At 41.2% G+C, this 19,897-nt stretch overlaps 1 protein-coding gene across 5 annotated transcripts in view; it reads left to right on the top strand.

The window, feature by feature from the left end:
* Positions 1-19,897, top strand: part of CNOT4 (CCR4-NOT transcription complex subunit 4) — a 420,537-nt gene that overhangs the window by 12,136 nt on the left and 388,504 nt on the right. The window contains exon 2 of one of the 5 annotated variants that reach the window (XM_029615559.1): positions 1,120-1,232. The exons of the other annotated variants lie outside the window; for them this stretch is intronic. The gene's annotated coding sequence lies outside the window, so the exon portion shown is untranslated. The remainder of the gene's footprint in view (positions 1-1,119; positions 1,233-19,897) is intronic. 5 annotated transcript variants of the gene reach the window in all.

Genomic DNA, 19,897 nt, shown 5'->3' on the forward strand with positions numbered 1-19,897 from the left:
TGACCTCGGATTGAGGGTGGGAGGCTTTTGTTAAAAAATTTTTGTTTTTTATTTTCTTTGCCTTTTGACTGGTCCTTTTAAGAGTGGTGGGAGGCCACTGTGTGTTTATTTTGTATTTGTTGAATAGTCTTTTGATCCTTTTTTTTTTTTTTTTTTTAATCCTTGCATTGCTATGCTTTTCTGATATTTCTTAATGTGTTTGTTTGGGTTTTTTGTTTTTTTTTTGATGATCTGATCGCTCTTCTTCCCATTGGTTAACTGTTTTCTTGTATAATTTATTTTTTCTTTATAATGTTCAATAAAAAAAATTGAGATAGAAAGGTTAAATTAAAAGAAAAAAAAGGATAATAAAGAGATGCCAAAGAGAGAGTTAATGTCTTCTCACCCAGGCCCTTGATAGGATACATTCTAAGGAAAATAGAGAAGGAGAAAACTTGGGTAGTACCAGTGGCCCCAGATTGGCCAAGAAGATCATGGTATCCAGATCTAATGAAGTTAAGAATCAATCAACCCCTTCAGTTTGCAGGAGTCGGTGGCCTCCTAAAACAGGGTTCAGTATTGATGGAGGACCCATTTCCATTCTATCTTATAGCATGGCTCTTGAGATCAGAATTTAGAAATAAACATTTTGTTATATTTCTCTGGGTTTGGTCAGTACTTAAGTACAGATCTTGTTCAGGACTTCTCTTGTTCGAACCACTCACCTTTGCATTCAGGAGCAACAGAAACCTCTATTACCAGCTAGTTTTGGCTATGCTTCCTATCTCAAATTTTTCATATTTTTCAAATTGTTTTTAAAGACTTCTTTCTCACAGGGTCAGCATTCTCCTTGTGACTCATGCAGTATTTGCCCACATTCTTTATCTGTGTCAGTATTTCACTATCCAAATCTTCGTAAACCCTTTTCAATTTCTGGGTAATTTCAATTGTCAATGAGCCTGATCATTTATGCGAATATATGGCCCTGTCAATCTACATTGGACAAACTAAGCATAGCATCTGTACGTGTATCGTGGAGCACAAGAGTTGTATTTGTACACATAAGATCCAAGCCCCCCTAGTGGAACACTGGATGTTGAGTCAACATAGTCTTGAAGATCTCAAATTTTTTATCTGCAGAGTTTCTCTTCAGTGGGGCGGTACCATTGTTTGGGTCTTATGTTTGAAAGAACAATGCTTCATCTAGGGGCCACTAAGAAACCAAATGGCCTCAACCAAGAGTCTCTTGCCAGGTAAATCTCTTGAGAAAAATATTTTTCAACCGCAGTGTATATTTCTGTTTAGGTATTTTGTGTGATGAGAAGATCGTTTTGTTTATAGCCCTGTAAAGTTATTTAGTGTTTGATCTAATTGTATTTAGGTGTCTTCTGGTGTCTCTGTGCTATTTACATCAGCGCTTCTTACCCTTCCTTTTCTTTCAAGAATTCCTGTGATTTCATATACCTTTGGCAGTTGTTCTATATGTTTAATGCCTTTATCAGTAAATTCTGGTGTTTTCTGGCAATTTAATTTTTTAGATTAAATAAATAGTGTAGCCTTTTGGGTCTTGCTCGCTTTGAAAGTCTGGTCAATTGTACAACGTTTATTGCCTACTGGCGTTAGTAATGTAAGTTGGATTTTGTCCTTTTGGGATATAAGTGGTCAAACTACTCATATTGAAGTTGAATTTATGCCCCTCCCTTTTTTTTCCCTTTTCTATTTTTTATAAAAATTAATTCTTTTGAAGCTCAGTTGAGCTTGTGTTACTCTATATTGAAAAAGGGACATTGCAAGGTTTGATGAAAGTTTGACGCCGGCATCTGTTCTGTGCCGTGGGACATTGTTGAAACCATGGCCTTATTTTCAGTCATTGGGAGATAAAGAAAATGCTTCATAAAACATATTGTGTATCCACTCAGTACTACCAGAAATCCCTTTGAGGAAACTAAGTGTATTAGCGTAGTGATTGGGAGATAAAGAAAATGTTTCAGAAAACATATTGTTTGATCTTCTAAGTATAACCAAAAATCCCCCTGAGGAAATTAACAGGGCCATTTATCATTTTGCGATAGGGCCTTAATGTGCCCAAGAAGTAATGCAATGCAAATGCGTTATTAAGTATTCCAGTGGGAGGAGTTTGGGCAGAGTTAATGGAAATGAGGGTCTTTAGGATCCAATGCAATACAGCAACGCAGATTTAGCGGTGGGAAATAACTACACCTATTTTTCGAAGCGTTGTGCTTGCGATAGACTGGCCTTATGGGGAAAATATTTTTACTGCAGGCCAACTGGAGGAGAGAGAGAGCGAGCCTCTATATAGGATCTCTAGGACATTCTATATTTGTATCACTGTAGAGAAGGCACTTTCAATTGGGGTGGTCTTCGGAAGGTGGGGGTGGGGTTGGGTTTTGGGGGTTGTTGTAACCAAACATTCGGGCCGATTCAGTAAAGTCCGTGGGAGAGCGACGAACGCCCGCTCTCCCTGCGTGCGCACAGGCCACTCGCCTGTGCGCTCAATTCTGTATTTAAATTAGGTGGTGCGGTAGAAACGGGCAAAAGGAGGCGCTAGGGATGCTAGCGCATCCCTAGCGCCTCCTTTTGACCCGGAGTGGCGACTGTCAACGGGTTGACAGCCGACGCTCAATTTTTCCCGCGTCGGTTCTCGAGCCCCGCTGACAGCTATGGGCCCGGAAACCGGACGCCGGCAAAATTGAGCGTCCGTTTTCGGCCCGACAGCCGCCGGCCCATTTTAAAATTTTTTTTCTTTTTTTTACTTTTTTTACTCTTCGGGACCTCCGACTTAATATCGCCATGATATTAAGTCAGAGGGTGCACAGAAAAGCAGTTTTTACTGCTTTTCTTTGCACTTTCCCGGTGCCGGCAGAAACTAGCACCTACCTTTGGGGAGGCGCTAATTTCTTAAAGTAAAATGTGCGGCTTGGCTGCACATTTTACTTTCTTTATCGCGTGGGCATACCTAATTAGGGCCCTCAACATGCATTTGCAAGTTGAGGGCGCTATTAGGTGCGCGGGTTGGACGCGCGTTTTCCCCGCCCCTTACTGAATAAGGGGTAAGGGAAAACGCGCGTCCAAGGGCAGGTTAACAGTGCGCTCCGTCAGAGCGCACTGTACTGTATCGGCCTGATTCTGAGCAGCATTGTACAAATCAACTCCTGTTATACATTTCATCCATTATAATGACTACAAATGTTTAGTGATGTCAGTATTACTATGAATACCTCAAAATGTTTACCACACTTCCCCCCACCTCCCGAAGCCCACCCCGATTGAAAGTGCTTCTCTTACAATGGTACGTATATAGCGTCATACTGATCATGGGCACTATTTCTGCTATATTTATAGCATTTTGATAAATCTAGGGGTAAGTGTGTTAGCAAAACGTGGGCCTCTGTTGGGGTCTATATATGTATATGAGAATTATATAATGTTTTAGTGTATGGGTTATGAATGTAGTTGTATGGTTTTGTTTGTATGAATGTTATTTTACACTTTTGACTCTTATTTATGATTGGTATAATGAATGGCTTTAGGAAGCTTTTAATGGTTTTGGATAGGTCTCACATGGAATATTCAATATATGCTTAAATTGTTATTTGTAACCATTTGTAATAGTTAAATCAGTTTTATTCCCTTCAATATTCTTGTTTATTATTGTATCTATTGAAGGGATTTTTTTTCTTTTACCTTCTGTTTGTTTACCTAATGGCTCTTGAGAGGTTGACTAGTCAAAAAGGCTAGTCTCCTTCTGTTATCTCTATCCATCTAAAGGCTAGAAACATTCAACAACCTTGGCATATATTTGTATGTAGCATGGTTTTTCAACATATTGTAAAGATTCATCAATATCCCCTTGGCAAGCAGAAATTTAAGATATTTTAACATTCTTCAAAAAGGATTAAAAGATCTAGCTCATAATTCTTTAAAGATTTAAGTAGCAGCAATCTCCTGTTATAGAGGTAAAGTCATAGCATTTCTGTGGCTTCTCATCCAGAGGTTGCTAGATTTTTAAAAGATGTAAAAAGATTACTTTTAAAACAGTTGTACCACAATAGAATCTCTAAATTTAGTGCTGAAAGCATTTGCAACAGCACCATTTGAACTCATAGAATAATCTTTAATTAAAGATCTCTCATGGGCTTGGAAGACCCTGGGTCCACAGTACAGAATTATGAGGCAGAGACATGGTCAGGCAGATGAGGTCGAGGCAGGCAGAGTTCCTACAGAAGCAGGAGACCATCAGCGATCAAAGCAGGCAGCAGATGGAAGCAAGATCAGGAACCAAAACCAGGTCTCAATGGTTGCTCACGGAACCTGTCCAGAGAAGTGAGTTTCCTTTTATGTTAGAATAGTGATGTCATCAGGCCGCACCACAGGAAATCCTGGGCACTGGCCCTATAAATCTAATGAATTGCTATGGGTCCTTACTCAGAGTATCAGTATGCAGACAGAGGAGCAGATGCTGGCAGTCATTCTGGGAGGCCCCAGCAGGTTTCAGGACATAGCGCTGGGCATGGAACCATAAGGTACAGGATGCTGATCTTAGTGCAGTACCTCGTGTTTGGTGGATGGTACTATAACATGCCACTAGAGTCTCCTCCAAGACCCCTTTTCTTAACTTATGGGGGAAAAGTGATGAAATCTCTTGATCAGCAATGGGGCATTGAGATATTCCACTGATTCCCGCAACCTTTCCTTGGGACCATAACCTTTACAATTGACCAGGTATTTTCTCACCATCTTGGAGCCGATAATTTCACTGATTTCATACTCTGCATTGGGGCAAACGAGATGGGAGTGGGAAAAGAAGATTTTCTTGGAGTATCTGCTGCTGAAAACCAGTGGTTTAAGTAGGGAAATGTGGAAGGAGTTAGGAATATGAAGTGAAGGGGCAATCTTGACTTTATAGGTCACTGAGTTAAGTTATCTTGTATAAGGCCCAATAAATCTAGAAGCAAATTTGAAGGTGAGTTCCTTGATTTGGATATTTATAATGCTGAGCCAAACCTTATAGAGAGGCAAAGTTAGCTGCACTCATGAGCAGACTCCAAGTATTCTACCAAATCTCTTTCAAATTGGAAGAGAGAAAATCTGCTGCTGAATACTGTGTACAATTCTGGTCGCCGCATCTCAAAAAAGATATAGTTGCGATGGAGAAGATACAAGAAGAGTAGATACAAGAAGAGTAGATGTGAATCGGTTATTTACACTTTTGGATGATAGAAGTAGCACATTTAAGATTAATCGGAGAACATTATTTTTCACTCAATGCACATTAAGCTCTGGAATTTGTTGCTTGCCTTCTGCTCCACCTGCTGGGCCACATGGCGGGCCCCTGTCCATGTGACTCCTCTGGCTCGCCTCTGCATGAGCAGGGTCAGTAGACCTGCGGTCCCAGTGGCATTAGGCTTCCCAGGATCTTGTGGCTTCTGTCGCACAGACCCCTCTGCGAGTGTTCTCTATCTGCTGGGAAGATCTTTCCAATCTTGAAAAAAGGACTTCCCTTTCAAACCTCTCCACCCCTGGTGATTCTCACCACAAATGGTTCCCCTCAGGTCTGGGGAGCCCATGTGAATGGTATCCACACGCCTCCTAAGCCCGCTGTCAGATAAACTTCTTGGAGCTTCGGGCAATCTGGTATGCCTTGTGGGCGTTCAGGGACCAGTTTGTCGCCCAAGGAAGTCATGATTTGAACGGACAGCCAAGTCACGATGTGATATATCAACAAGCAGGGAGGTATGGGCTTTCATTTTCTGCTATGCCTGGAGGTGGTGCAAGTGTGGACTTGGGCCCCTCTCGCAGGGAATGTTTCTGCGTGCCACACACTTGCTGGGAAGTCTGAATAGTCCTGATGGATTGCTTAAGATGCCTCCTTCCTTTCAAGCCTTATGAGTGGTCCCTCCCCCTGGGGGTGACGGCTGAGAGCTGTTTCTCGGTCTTTCTCCGCCTCTGAGGCACGCAGATGTGGACCTCTTCACCTCCCCCTCACAACTACAAGGTGAGGCAAGTTCTTCTCCCTGTTTGTCGAGGGGATGGACATCCAGCCTGAGATGCCTTCCTTCTTCCATCCAACTGGGGAGAGAGGCACTGCTATATGCGTATCTCCCTTCTGCCCGCTCTTACGTGAAGACGTTTGCTGGGGAAGCTTCAATCAACAGGACGGGACCATGATCCTGGTTGCGCCCTTCTGGCTATGTCAGGTCTGGTTCCACTTCTGCAGGACTTGTCCAGGTGCGGCCCCTGTCCAGCTGGGGATGGTGCCCAATCTCATTTCTCAGAATCAGGGCACCCTGCACCAACCGAACCTCCAGGCGTTGGCCCTGACGGCTTGGATGTTGAGTGCATAGTCCCTTCACCTCGGCACTCTTGGACTGCGTCTCTCAGGTACTGTGGTGTTCCAAAAACCTTCCACCAGAAAGTCCTACAGCTTGAAGTGGAAAAGATTTCCATCTGGTGTGTGGGACATGGTTTGGATCCATTTTCCTGCCCTCTCCCATAGCTGTTGGACTACCTGTGGCACCTCTCCGAGTCTAGGCTTCAGACCAGCTCGGTCAGGGGTCCACATGAGTGCTGTCAGTGCGTACCATCGGGGTGTCGTTGGCGTGCCGGTTCTGCGCAACCTATTTTGGTAGGCTTGTTCATGCGGGGCCTCCTCAAATTGAAGCCCCCTCTTTTTGGCTTCCTATCACAGACTGGGACCTCGCTGTTGTCCTGGCAACGGCTCATGCGTTCTCCTTTTGAGCCGCTGCAGTCTGCGACCTGAAGTTCCTCACCTGGAAAGTTTTGTTCCTGGTGGCGATTACTTCGCTCTTAGGGTCAGTGAGCTTCAAGCTCTGGTGACCCTACCCACCATATACAAAATTCTTTCATGATCGCGAGGTGGTGTATACGTATCTGAAGTTCCTGCCCAAGGTGGTATCAGATTTCCACCTAATCAGTCCATTGTGTTACCCGCCTTCTTCCCCAGGCCTCATTCCCACTCGGGGAGCGATCCCTTCATACCTTGGACTGCAAAAGGCCTTGGCTTTCTTTCTGGATCGTACTGCAAGCCACAAACAGTCCTCCCAGCTCTTCATATCTATTTGATTCCAACAGACTGGGAAGGGTGGTGAGTAAGCAGACCCTGGGAGAACTGGTTGGCAGACTGCATTGCCTTTTGCTATCAGCAGGCAGGCACTCCGCTCGCCTGCATAGGTAAGGCTCACTCTGTGCAGGGCCATGGCAGTGTTGGTAGCTCATCTGCATGCAGTCCCCCTCGCTGAGATTTGCTGTACCGCACCTGGAGTTCTCTTACATGTTTGCGGCTCATTACTGTTTGGACAAGGATTGGGCAACAGGGCAGTGCTTTTGGTCAACCGTCCTCCGCAACCTGTTCCAGGTCTTGAATCCAACTTTTCCTTCTGTGCTGTATGGGAACTAGACCGTCTCTTTTTCGAATCACGGCACCACTCTTGTTGTTGTGCCAGTTGGCACTTTGTAAGTCGCTTGGTCCCTTTGGTGGCTGGGACAGTCTGGAGCTTGGTAATCACCCGCATGTGAGGACTACGATCCTGCTTGTCCTAAGAGAAAGTGCAGTTTGCTTACCTCTAACACGATTTTCCTAGGACAGCAGGATATTAAGTCCTCAGGAATCCCACGGAGTTGGATTCTCCTTTCGGTTTGTTTATTTTTTCGCTCGTATTTTTTCATCTATGTTACGAAACTGAAGGGGGACTTTGCATGGACGTGCGGATAGTAGCATGCTGGGCATGCTCAGTGTGCTGGTCAAAGCTTCTAGAAACCTTGACAAACGTTTTCTGTGCCGGGCTCCATCGGATGATGTCACCCACATGTGAGGACTAACTGATGTCCTAAGAGAACACCTGTTACAGGTAAGTAACTGTGCTTTTTATCCACTATGACACCTAGATCTTTTTACTGGGCGGTAGCTCCTAATATGGAACCTAACATCGTGTAACTACAGCATGGATTATTTTTCCCTATATGCATTACCTGTTCTTGTTCCACATTAAATTTCATCTGCCATTTGGATGTCCAATCTTCCAGTCTCGCAAGGGTCCTGCAATTTATCACAATCCACTTATGATTAACTACTCTGAATAATTTTGTATCATCTGCAAATTTAATTACCTCACTCGAATTCCTTTCCTGATATTTTATAAATATATTGAAAAGCACCAGTCCACTCCATTGTTTACCCTTTTCCACTGAGAAAATTGACCATTTAATCCTGTCTTTAAACAGTTTTGTAATCCACGAAAGGACACCACCTCCTATCCTATGACTTTTTAGCTTCCTTAGAAGCCTCTCATGAGGGACTTTGTCAAATGCTTTCTGGAAATCAAATACACTACATCTACTGGCTCACCTTTATCCACATGAAGCAGATTTGTGAGGCAAGACTTGCCTTGGGTAAATCCATGCTAACTGGTTTCCATTAAACCATGTCTTTCTATATGCTCTATGATTTTGATCTTTAGTTTAGTTTCCACTATTTTTCCTGGCACTGAACTCAGGCTCCCTGGTCAATAGTTTCCTGGATCGCCCCTGGAGCCCTTTTTAAATATTGGGGTTCCATTGGCCACTCTTCAGTCTTCAGGTACAATGGTTGATTTTAATGATAGCTTATAAATCTTAATTAAGAGAGCTGAAATTTCATTTTTGAATTCCTTTAGAACCCCTGGGTGCATACCATCTGCTCCAGGTGATTTGCTACACTTTAGTTTGTCAGTCTGCCTTACTACATCTTCCAGTTTCACAGTGATTTGGTTCAGTTCATATGAATCATCACCCTTGGAAATCATCTCTGGAACCAGTATCTCCCGAACATCCTCATTAGTAAACACAGAAGCAAAGAATTAATTTAGTCTTTCTGCAATGGCCTTATCTTCCTTAAGAGCCCCTTTAATCTCTCGGTCATCTAATGGTCGAACTGGTCCCTCACAGGTTTCTTGCTTCTGATATATTTTAAAAAGTTTTTATTATGAGATTTTGCCTCTGTGGCCAACTTAATTTCAAATTCTCTCTTAGCCTGCCTTATCAATGTTTTACACCTAACCTGACAATGCTTATGCTTTTTCCTATTTTCTTCAGATGGATCCTTCTTCCAGTTTTTGAAGGATTTTTTTTGGCTAAAATAGCCTCTTTCACTTCACTTTTTAATCATGCTGGTAATCATTTTGCCTTCCTCCCACCTTTCTAATGCATGGAATACATCTTGACTGGGCTTCTAAGATTGTATTTTTAAACAATATGCATGCCTGTTGTACACTTTTAACCTTTAAAGTTGCACCTTTCAGTTTTGTTCTAACTATTTTTCTCATTTTATCAAAGTTTCCCTTTTGAAAATTTAGTTTTAGAGCTGTAGGTATACATATTGTCCCCCTTCCAGTCAATAGTTCAAATTTGATCATGTTATGATCACTATTGCCAAGTGGCCCCATCACTTTTACCTCTCTCACCAAATCCTGCTTTCCACTAAGAATTAATTCTAAAATATATCCCTCTCTTGTTGGTTCCTGAACCAATTGCTCCATGAAGCAGTCATTTATTCCATCCAGGAATTTTATGTCTCTAGCATGTCCTGATGTTACCCCAATATTGACTGGGTAAATGTAATGGAAATCTCCCATTATTACTGCACTGCCAAATTGTTTAGCTTCCCTGATCTCTTAGCATTTCATCATCTGCCCGATCATTTTGGCCAGGTGGACAGTAGTACACTCCTATCACTATACTGTTACCCAACACACATGAGATTTCTACTCATAGATTCTACTGAGCATTTAGTCCCTTGTATGATCTTTATCTTCTTGGACTATATATCCTCCCGGACATAAAGTGCTTCACTCCCATCAAGTTGATCCTCCCTATCATTGAAGTATAATTTGTACCCTAATATAGCACTGTCCCATTGGTTATCCTCCTTCCACCAGGTCTCTGAGATGCCAATTATGTCTGTCTCATCATTCACTGCTATACATTCTAACTCTCCCATCTTAACTTCTTAGACTTCTGGCATTGGCATACAGACATTTCAAAGTGTGGGTTGTTTTTTTGTTTTGTTTGCATTTACAACTTTCTTTTCTGTTGATATGGATAATTTGGAATTCTTTAGCTAAGGTAATTTTTACTTATAGGTACATGGGTTACTTTTGCTTTTATTGGAACCTCTGTGTTGGGATGCCATAACTCTCCTGTTTCATTAGTATCCTTCAAAGATACATTTTTCCGAACCATGCATTGCTGAGTGATTGTTGGGTTTTCCCCCTTGTTCTAGTTTAAAAGCTGCTCCATCTCCTTTTTGTCTACCCAATCTTGCAGAGATTGTGACGAAGAATGAGATGAGGATTCAAATATCCAGTCTGTAATATGCCTCAGTAGACATGCTAAGTTGTAAAACTGCATATTAGGACAATTTACCCCACCTAGTTAGACCGGCTTCATTAGGACGTCTAACAGGATTTTGGCTTTTTTTCCCCATTCCATAAAAACAGATTAAAATGCCTTTTTATTTCTCAGAGATCCCTGCTAAGTAAACAAATGGGAAGCATTTGTAACATGTAAAGCCAACTGGGGATGATCATCAATTTTAGCAGTTGAACTTTGCCCAAGGAGAGAGGAAGTGTTCTCCATTTATGTAAAGAGAGAACCGATATTCTGTAATAGTGGAAAAATGTTGACCTTGTAGATCCGATCCCCAAGTATCTCATTTCTCCTTCAACCCATCGCAATGGGAAATCTGCACCCCAGTCAGCTTTTAATGTACCACTGACATCCAACACTTCAGATTTTCTCTGATTAATCTTTAGCCCTTCAAGCTCACCAAATCTACTTTGGTAATGTAAAACATTCAGCAAACATAACCAATGTTCAGTTAAAAAAAAAAGACATCGTCCGCAAAAAAGTTATTTTAAAAGAATGGAGCTTTCCCACAAACCTTGAATTCAGCACCATTATCTATCTTCCTTAACAGGGGATCAATAGACAAGATATAAATCAGAGGAGAGAGCTGACAACTTTGGACTCCTCTATGCACAAGAAAATCACAGGATTTATATCCATTAGTAATAATCTTAGATGTTGGAGATCTGTAGAGCATAGATATATATGTAATTATATCATCCATGAATCTGTGTCTCTTCAAAACTGAAACATGTAAGGCCAAGAGACCCTGTTGAAGGCTTTTTCAGAATCGAAACCCATTGCCACTGCTGGAATGTGACTCTGTTTATAAAAGAAAATAGCAGTTATCAATTTAATGATATGTGCGCTCGCCACTCTGTCTTTAACAAACCTCACTTGAGTCCCAGAGATTATAGATGGGAAAACCAGGCTCAACCTGTCAACAAGAACTTTTGCAATTAACTTTAAATCACAGTTTAATAAGGAAATTGGCCTTTATGAAGCTGGTACTGTTGGGTCCTTTCCTGGCTTGGCTAATACTGAGATAAAGGCTTTATTAAAAGCCATGGGAAAAGCTTCTAGAAAGACATTTTTCAGGGGCTGTACGACTTGCTGACTTAAAATCTTATAATCATAGGTAAACCCATCAGGTCCAGGGGCTTTCAGGGGCTGTACGTCTTGCGGACTTAAAATCTTATAATCATAGGTAAACCCATCAGGTTCAGGGGCTTTGCAAGATTTACTGGATTTAATTTGTGCAATCGTATAGGTCTATTCAAAAATTGTAATTGCTGCGCAGAGAATTGTGGTAGCTTATGATCCCTAAAGAAAGTATCTTCTTTTGATACTCCAATCCAATCTTTTGAACTCCAATCCTATCCTCTGAATACAGTGCTTCATAAAATTTCCGCAGCATTTCGCAAATATCTAGACCCCCTGTGACTAGTTCTCCAGAACTGTTTTTTAACTGTTCAATAAACGTCTTGCTCCTCCACATCTTCACTGTGCTTGCTAGAAGTTTCCCCTTTGATTGCCAAAGTGAAAAAAATTATGTTCCGATATCTGTAGAGTACGTTGAGCCCTCTGGTGTAAAAATGAGTTGAGATCTGATAGGATATTTATATAATCCTCCTTACATTGCTTGGTGTGAATCCTACCTAACTTTTCCTTTGCAATTTTGTTTACTTTCCAGCTGAAGAATAGTTTTATTCAGTCTAGCATTTCTTTCCAGGACATAAGACAGGATTTATTTCTTAGAACCACATTACTGGTTTCCCAAAATAGAATCGGTATGTCTTTATATTGACTTTTACTGTCTACAAAATTCACCCATTTTTTTTGCGTAAAAAAGCCTGGAACTAGATATACTCTCTCAGATAACTTGGAGATGTCCAGAGTCGCTCTTGCCTTCCCCCCCCCCCCCCCATCCTCTGACACCTTGAAATCCAGCCAGATTATGGAGTAATCTGAGATTATTGGGAGGCCTATCTCTGCCTTTAAAACCTGCGGAAAAATGTTTGGGAAACCAAGATGTACTCTAACCTTGACAAAGAAGAATGGGCCCTTGATACATGTGTATACTCTTCTTTTTTTTTTTTTAAGATAATTTAGCCCATTCTCTAATTAGCTTCTTATTTTCTATGGCAGAGAGGTACGTTTCTTGCAAGCAGGCTGTTGAGACTTTGCCTATTGAAAGCTTGCAGAACCTTCTTCCTCTTAACCGGAGAGCCTAACCCATTGACATTCCAGGAAATAAGGTGATGAGAATTAGCCATTAACCTGGAAAGAGAGATTAATATTTAAAATACGTGGTAATATAAAAGTGCAGGGCCCCCTGCCTAGCCCCACAACCCACAGAAAGGTAAAGTGAGATCCAACTCTGCTCTCCACAGACAAATAACATCCTATAACATACATATATATATATATATATATATATATATATATATATATATATTTATTTATTTATTTATTTATTCCTGTATACAATACAAATCAGACCGGTTTACATGGAACGAAAAGATAGCCCTGGTCTGGGAAGTCAGATCGGGGTTTTTTTTACAAAGAACATTGAACAATAACATATAATACATTCATAATACAAAGAACATTGAACAATAACAATAAATCCTTAAATATTTTCGTAATTTAATTAAAATTAGGCCAATGGCATGTTGAACTTAAATTAAATGTAAGGTAAATTGAAATTTAATTTTGCATAAAATTGCATATTATTAACTGTAACACAGAATAGTTCAATCAGGATGCGGCGCTTAGTTACATTCTGGAGATTGGAACGCTTGCCTGAAGAGCCAGGTTTTTAACTTTTTTTTGAACTCTGGTAGACTGGGTTCGAGGCGTAGGTCAGGGGGGAGAGCGTTCCAATGGTGTGGTCCTGCAGTTGAGAGTGCTCTTTTTCTTAGTAATGATGTTGCTGGAGGGGCGAATAATGTGCCTCTGTAAGCGCTTCTGATGGGTCTGGAGGATAGGTGTGGACGAAGTTGAGTTTGGAGTGATATAGGTGCGATGTTGTGTATTGATTTATGAATAATGGTCAGGGTTTTAAAAAGGATTCTCTGTTTGATGGGTAGCCAGTGGAGGTTGCTCAGAATGGGGGAAATATGTTCTCTTTTATTGGTGTTTGTTAGGATTCTGGCAGCGGCGTTTTGTACCATCTGTAGAGGCTTGATACTGTTAGCGGGGAGACCAAGTAGAATTGAGTTACAGTAGTCGAGTTTTGAAAAAATAATGGATTGAAGGACGAGGCGAAAGTCATTGAAGTGAAGGAGTGGTTTTAACTTTTTGAGGACTTGTAGTTTATAGAAACAGTCCTTGGTGGTGGTGTTTATAAAATTTTTTAAGTTAAGTTGATTGTCAAGCCATGCTCCTAGATCCCTGACTTTTGAGGAGAGATAAATGTTTAATGAGGAGGGTTGCGAAAGGCTGGGTGAGTAGATACGTGGGTCTTGTGAGATAAGTATCATCTCTGTTTTGCTGGAGTTTAAAATCAAGTTTATATAACATATAAAATCATATAAACATATAAAACATATAACATATAAAATCAAGTTTATATAACATATTTGCAACTGTACATAGTTCCTCTATTCTATTTTATTTTAATTTGTTTTTTACTTCATCTATCTGTCTGCCTTTTTCCCCTTCCCCTCCTCATCCCCTCCCTCCCCTTGTCCCGCCTACCCTGCCTATCCTCCCCCACCTCTCCTTCCCCTATCCTCCCTTATTTTATTGCTCCTTTGGTTCATTGTATTATTGTTATTAATGTTATATTGTTTTATTGTATTTCCCGCCTGAGTTCATTGTAAACCGGCATGATGTGCTTCACGAATGTCGGTAAATAAAAGTTAACAAATAAATAAAATAAATATAAACCATTTTTTATTAATAGAAATGAGTTAAAATACAGCCGCCTATTTTTCTAATAAACTGAGCTACTTTTTCCCCCTCCCTACTGACTCATCTAATCCCAATCTCCATCCTAACCTTTTTGTCCATCTAATCCCTTTCTCTCTCCTTCTTTGACTAACCACTTGCTGCCTTCCAGCAAGAAAGAGGTACCTATTCATGTGAACGGCTGCCATCCTCTAATCCACTCGGAGCTTAATTGCAGACCCATGAGCACGCCAACAAAGAAAAGAACTCAAGTGATTCCGAAGCACATTCTATATCAAACTTTCCCCAAGATCAGCAAAAAGGCAAGGATATATCCATACCTCCTTAAGAGAGATAAACATTAACTCACCAGGATAATAACAGGTAAACAAATCGCCTCTTTTACAGCTTTGGGACAGAACCGGAGAGACTCTGCTGTCAATAAAGGCAACATAAAATAAGTAATAAAACAAAGGATCTTAAGAGCTCCCAAGTCCATGCGATTCAAATAAGCGCTTCCTCTTGCAGCCTCAGTCAAACAATCGAAACCTGAAAAATAAATTTGGAGTTCCGTAAGAGCCGTCTCCGGCACGACACATAAGAAAGTTTATTGCAGATTCGAAGAATCCTTGCAGTGATTGCAGGGAGCACAATGCACCAAAGAAAGAAAAGGCAATGACCTCTATTAAGGAGTGATTCCATTAAACAGCGAACCAGACCATGTGCATTGTACTGCCTTTGGTAAAATTCACCTGCTGGAAATGATCAGTTTTATAACCTCGCTTAGTTTACCTTCTGCAGCTCTCCCCTTTTTATACTCATTGCCAGTAAAAGATCCAAAAAGCCAACTGTCCAGGATGAACTTCTGTTCTCTCTCTCTTCCTTTCTATTGTTTTAATAATGCTTATTTATTCCAGGAGACAGTTATGCCTCACCAAAACTCCTCAAGGTAGGGCTTCCAGGTCTTATGAATAGCGATAACCTTATTAATCTAAACTTCAAAAACCAATCAAACTCCTTCTAGGTATGAAGATTGAAAATAACGAGCCACTTCAAAATGAAATCAGGACAGTTAGCCAGAAAGTCTTTTGCTGCATTCACTTTATCAAAAAGCTGGAAGGATCCTACATGCCAGATTTTCAGGCGAGCAGGATACTGCAACACATTTTTTCTGCTTGTTAAACAGTTCAGTGCAGAGTGAGACATTCTTTATTTTATTTAGATTTTTATATTCTGCTTTTCGCACTTTTTAAGCACTTCAAAGCGGATTACAGTCAGGTACTGTAGGTATTTCCCTATCCCCAGAGGGCTTACAATCTATCAGGCCCATTCAGTAAAATCCGCGGGAGAGCCAGCGCACCAAGGCGAGTGCCAGCTCTCCCGACGCACATCCAGGCACCTCTCCTGGGCGCGCGATTCTGTATTTAAATTAGGGCCCGCACTAATAAGGAGGCTTAGGGACACTAGCGCGTCCCTAGCGCCTTATTGGCGGAAGCAGCGGCTGTCAGCGGGTCTGACAGCCGACGCTTAATTTTTCTGGCGTCGGTTGTCGAACCCGCTGACAGCCATGGGTTTGGAAAATGGACGCTGGCAAAGTTGAGTGTCTGTTTTCCAACCTGCGGGCCGCGGGCAGATTTTTTTTTTTTTTTTTAATTTTTGGGGCCTCTGACTTAATATCGCTATGATATTAAGTCGGAGGGTGTATACAGAAAAGCAGTTTTTTCTGCTTTTCTGTACACTTGCCTGCTGCCGTCTGAAATTAACTCCTGTCTTTGGCAGGTGTTAATTTCTGAGAGTAAAATGTGCGGCTTGGCTGCACATTTTACTTTCTGTATTGTGGGTACTAACTAATAGGCTCATCAACATGCATTTGCAAGTGATGAGCGCTATTAGGTTGTTTTTTTTTTTGGGGGGGGGGGTTGTCTGTGCATTTTCCACGCATGATTACCCCTTACAGTATAAGGGGTAATAATAGCGCGGCCAAATGGGGGCTAAACGGTGCACTCAGCTGAGCGCACTGTTCTATATCGGCCTGTACGTTTGTACCTGAGGCAATGGAGGGTAAAGTGACTTGCCCACTGCTCTAACTACTAGGCGGCTACTCCACTCTTGCCGAATAATCAGGAAAAATATGCACTTGCTTGTCAAGGTAGGAAATGGAGTGGACTTTGCGGTAAGTTTACAGAAGCTGCTGTTTGTGTATAAAATTAAGTACTTTCATTATGACAATCCTTGGTCTAAGATTTCCATCACGTTTATATCCCAGACAGTGAGTGTGTTCGATCTTAAGTTCTCCTGCCAAGTCAGGCAAATTCAAAATGTCAGGGAGCTATTTTTCCATAGTTTGATCATCTATTGATTCAATCAGACCAATTAGTCTAATATTATTTCACCGAGACCTATTGTCCAGCTCCTCTAACTTATTCTCTTGTTGTTCCACTCGCTTTTCAAGTGCGTACAATTTGTTAGTAGTCGATAGTGAGTCATCCTCTAATAAAGATATCCTTCCTTCTGCGTTGTCAAGCCAAGTACCAATGTCTGTGATTGAAGCTTTCAAATCAGAAATTTGTTCCGAAATCAAATCCAGCTTTGTATGTAAGGTTTCTACTACTGCCACTGAAATTTCAGCCACGGCTTTGTTTCCCAGTACAGATCTTCTTACACACTTTTGGTAGGCAGCCATTTTTTCAGGAATCCCTTTTGGTATTTCTAACTCCTTTTTCCCTCCCTTAGAGGCATAATTGGCAATGTTTTCTGCATATTTCTGTTTATAGACATCTATCTAACACTCAAGAAAGAAAAAAAAGCACTGTTTAATACACGGATTGGTAGTATTTATGTTAATTTTAGGAGGATGGCATCTGGAGCCCTCAATCACATGTCCGCCTATGCTCACCACATTATGTGACCCCCAAAAGTATAGTATTTTAAGAAGAAAACTGCTTCATCAGTTGACTCAGTCAATGTAGTGGAAGAAAGGAGAGATGAAATTGTAATGGAGAGGAATCAAGGATCGCCAGCTTGAAGATTCCTGAAGGTGTTGATATGGGTAGGCTGACTGGATGAGGCTGTAGGGAAGGGTGGTTTAATGTGAAAAGTTATCAGATGATGGTCTGAGAGAGGAAGAACTTAGGTGGGAAAGTCAGAAGACAGCAGTTGGAGGAAAGGACCAAGTCAAGACAGTGATCATGTTTATGAGTAGGAATGGTAGATCAGAGTTGGAGATCAAATGAGGAGATTAAGGAAAGGAATTTTGAGGCATAAGAGTTAAAGGTGGTCATCAATATGGAGGTTAAAGTTGCTAAGAATAAGGGAAGGGGAATATGGGTGAAGGAAGCAGGAATGTCAGGAGTCTGTGAGAAAGGAGGGAGATTTATCTGGGGTTTGATAAATGATAGCTACCTGGAGAGGTAGTTTGAAATGTTGTGAATAAGCAGATGGAATGAGCCTGAAATAAAGAAAAAGAGTGGGATTGAGGTGGAAGAAGGGATTAAAGCCTACAAGAGAGAGAGAGGAGAGCAGCAGCCCACCACTGCAGCCTATTGTGCATAGGAGAAAAGATAACCTCAATGACAGTGATCAGCAACTGAAGCAGAGTCCTCCGAGGAAAACCAGATTCCAGTCAAGGCAAGGAGATGATGAATATGAGAGACAGAGGTCATGAATATAAGTAAGCTTTTTGGAAATAGTGGACATTTTACAGGGAGCATGAGAAGAGAAGAGAGAGGAAAAAGGTGTATAATGGTAAGTTTGGAAGGGTAACAGTTTGATATGTACCGATGGGGTGAAAGTTGCATTGGAGGGCCTGGATTGGGATTGATGTTCCCAGCTCAGAATTTGAGGAGGAACAGGAGAATACTTAGACAGGAGATAGGGATGTGATGACAGCGACATGGATGAGATGCTGTCAGAGAGAATGGAGTTGGCTGTCTGAAAGAAAACTTTGAAGTTCAAGAGCAGTGGACAATGCAGACGTCAGAATGACAATTGATATAAAGAATGTAGGGAATGAGAAATGTGGATTTAGTGTTAGTAGTGGTTTGCAGCAGGGAATAAAATTTGGAAGGATTAACATCAGGAAGACAAAATATTGGTGGAGCCATAAGTAATTAATAAATAGAGGTCTGCAACCTCCCCAGGACCTGGTCAGCTGCTCGAGGAATGCAGAGTGGGAGCAGCTCAAGCCTGAGGTAGGTTATGGTGGCTTCAGGAGTTGACCACCAAAGCAGCTAGGAGAAGTATGCAGATGGGCTGCAACCTTCCCACTACCATATCCTGATGTGATATTTACCCAGTCAATATTAAGATAATTGAAATATCCCATTATTACTGTGCTGCGAAATTTGTTAGCTTCTCTAATTTCCCTTAACATTTCATTGTCCACCTTTTCTTTCTGGCCAGGCGGACGGTATTATACCCCCACTGATATACTGTTTCCCATCATACATGGAATGTTTATCTATAAAATTTCCAAAGTGCATTTATTTTTCTGCAGGATCTTTATCTTGTTTGACCCTGTGCTGTCCCTAACATATAGCGCTGCCCCACAAGTTCATCCACTCTATCATCGCAATATAATTTGTACACTATTTACAGCACTGTTCCGCTTGTTATCTTCCTTCCACTAAATCTCTTAGCTGCCAATAATGTGTACCCCTTCATTCAGTGATCTACATTCTAACTCACCCATCTTACTTTTTAGACTTCTGGAATTTGCAGACAGACATTTAAAGGGGTGTGTTTTATTTGTATATACAACATTCTTAGCAGTTGACGGGAATATTTTTAACTCAGTCAGTTCTTTACTTAAATGTACCTGGGCAACTTTTGCCTTTATTGGAATCTCTCTATCGGGATGCTGTAACACCTCAATTCTGTTGGCATGCTTCAAAGGCGTCCCTCTCCAAACCATGTGCTGCTTAGTGACTCTCTGCTTTCCCCATGTTCTAGTTTAAAAACTGCTCTATTTCCTTTTTAAATTTTAGCACCAGCAGTTTTTTTTCTATCCTAGTTAAGGTGGAGCCCATCCTTTTGGAATAGGTTCCCCTTTCCCCAAAATGTTGCTCAGGTCCTGTCAAAATTAAAACCTTGTTACCTGCATCATTGTCTCATTCATTCATTGAGCCTCCAGAACTCTGCCTGCCTCTGGGGTCCTGTGAATGGAATGGGGAGCAATTCAGAGAATGCTACCCTGGATGTTCTGGATTTGAGCTTCCTAGCTAAATGATTTCTCCTTCCTATGTCATTGGTACCCATATGTACTATGATAGCCGGCTTCTCCCTAGCATGGTCTAAGATCTTATCTTAGTGGTATCAACTCTTGTGTAAGTAGTTGTTAGTTGTTTTTTGGTAGGATTATTGAACCTTTTTTAGATGACCTAGCTAATCTGCAAATTCAAACTGAAATAGCATTCTCTCAACAAACGGCAGTCACGTGCTTGTATCTTCAGCAGTACCTGAATATAATCCACTTTGAAGTTGCCTCCAGTCATGAAAGGAAGAATATAAATAAAAAGAAATCCAAAATGTATTTCATAGTGACATTCATTTTTCATGTACAATTATTTCCCAAACATTAGAAATTCAATCCATATAATCTGAA

This window comes from Rhinatrema bivittatum, chromosome 9 (genome assembly GCF_901001135.1).
Source record: "Rhinatrema bivittatum chromosome 9, aRhiBiv1.1, whole genome shotgun sequence".
Classification (NCBI taxonomy): Eukaryota; Metazoa; Chordata; class Amphibia; order Gymnophiona; family Rhinatrematidae; genus Rhinatrema; species Rhinatrema bivittatum.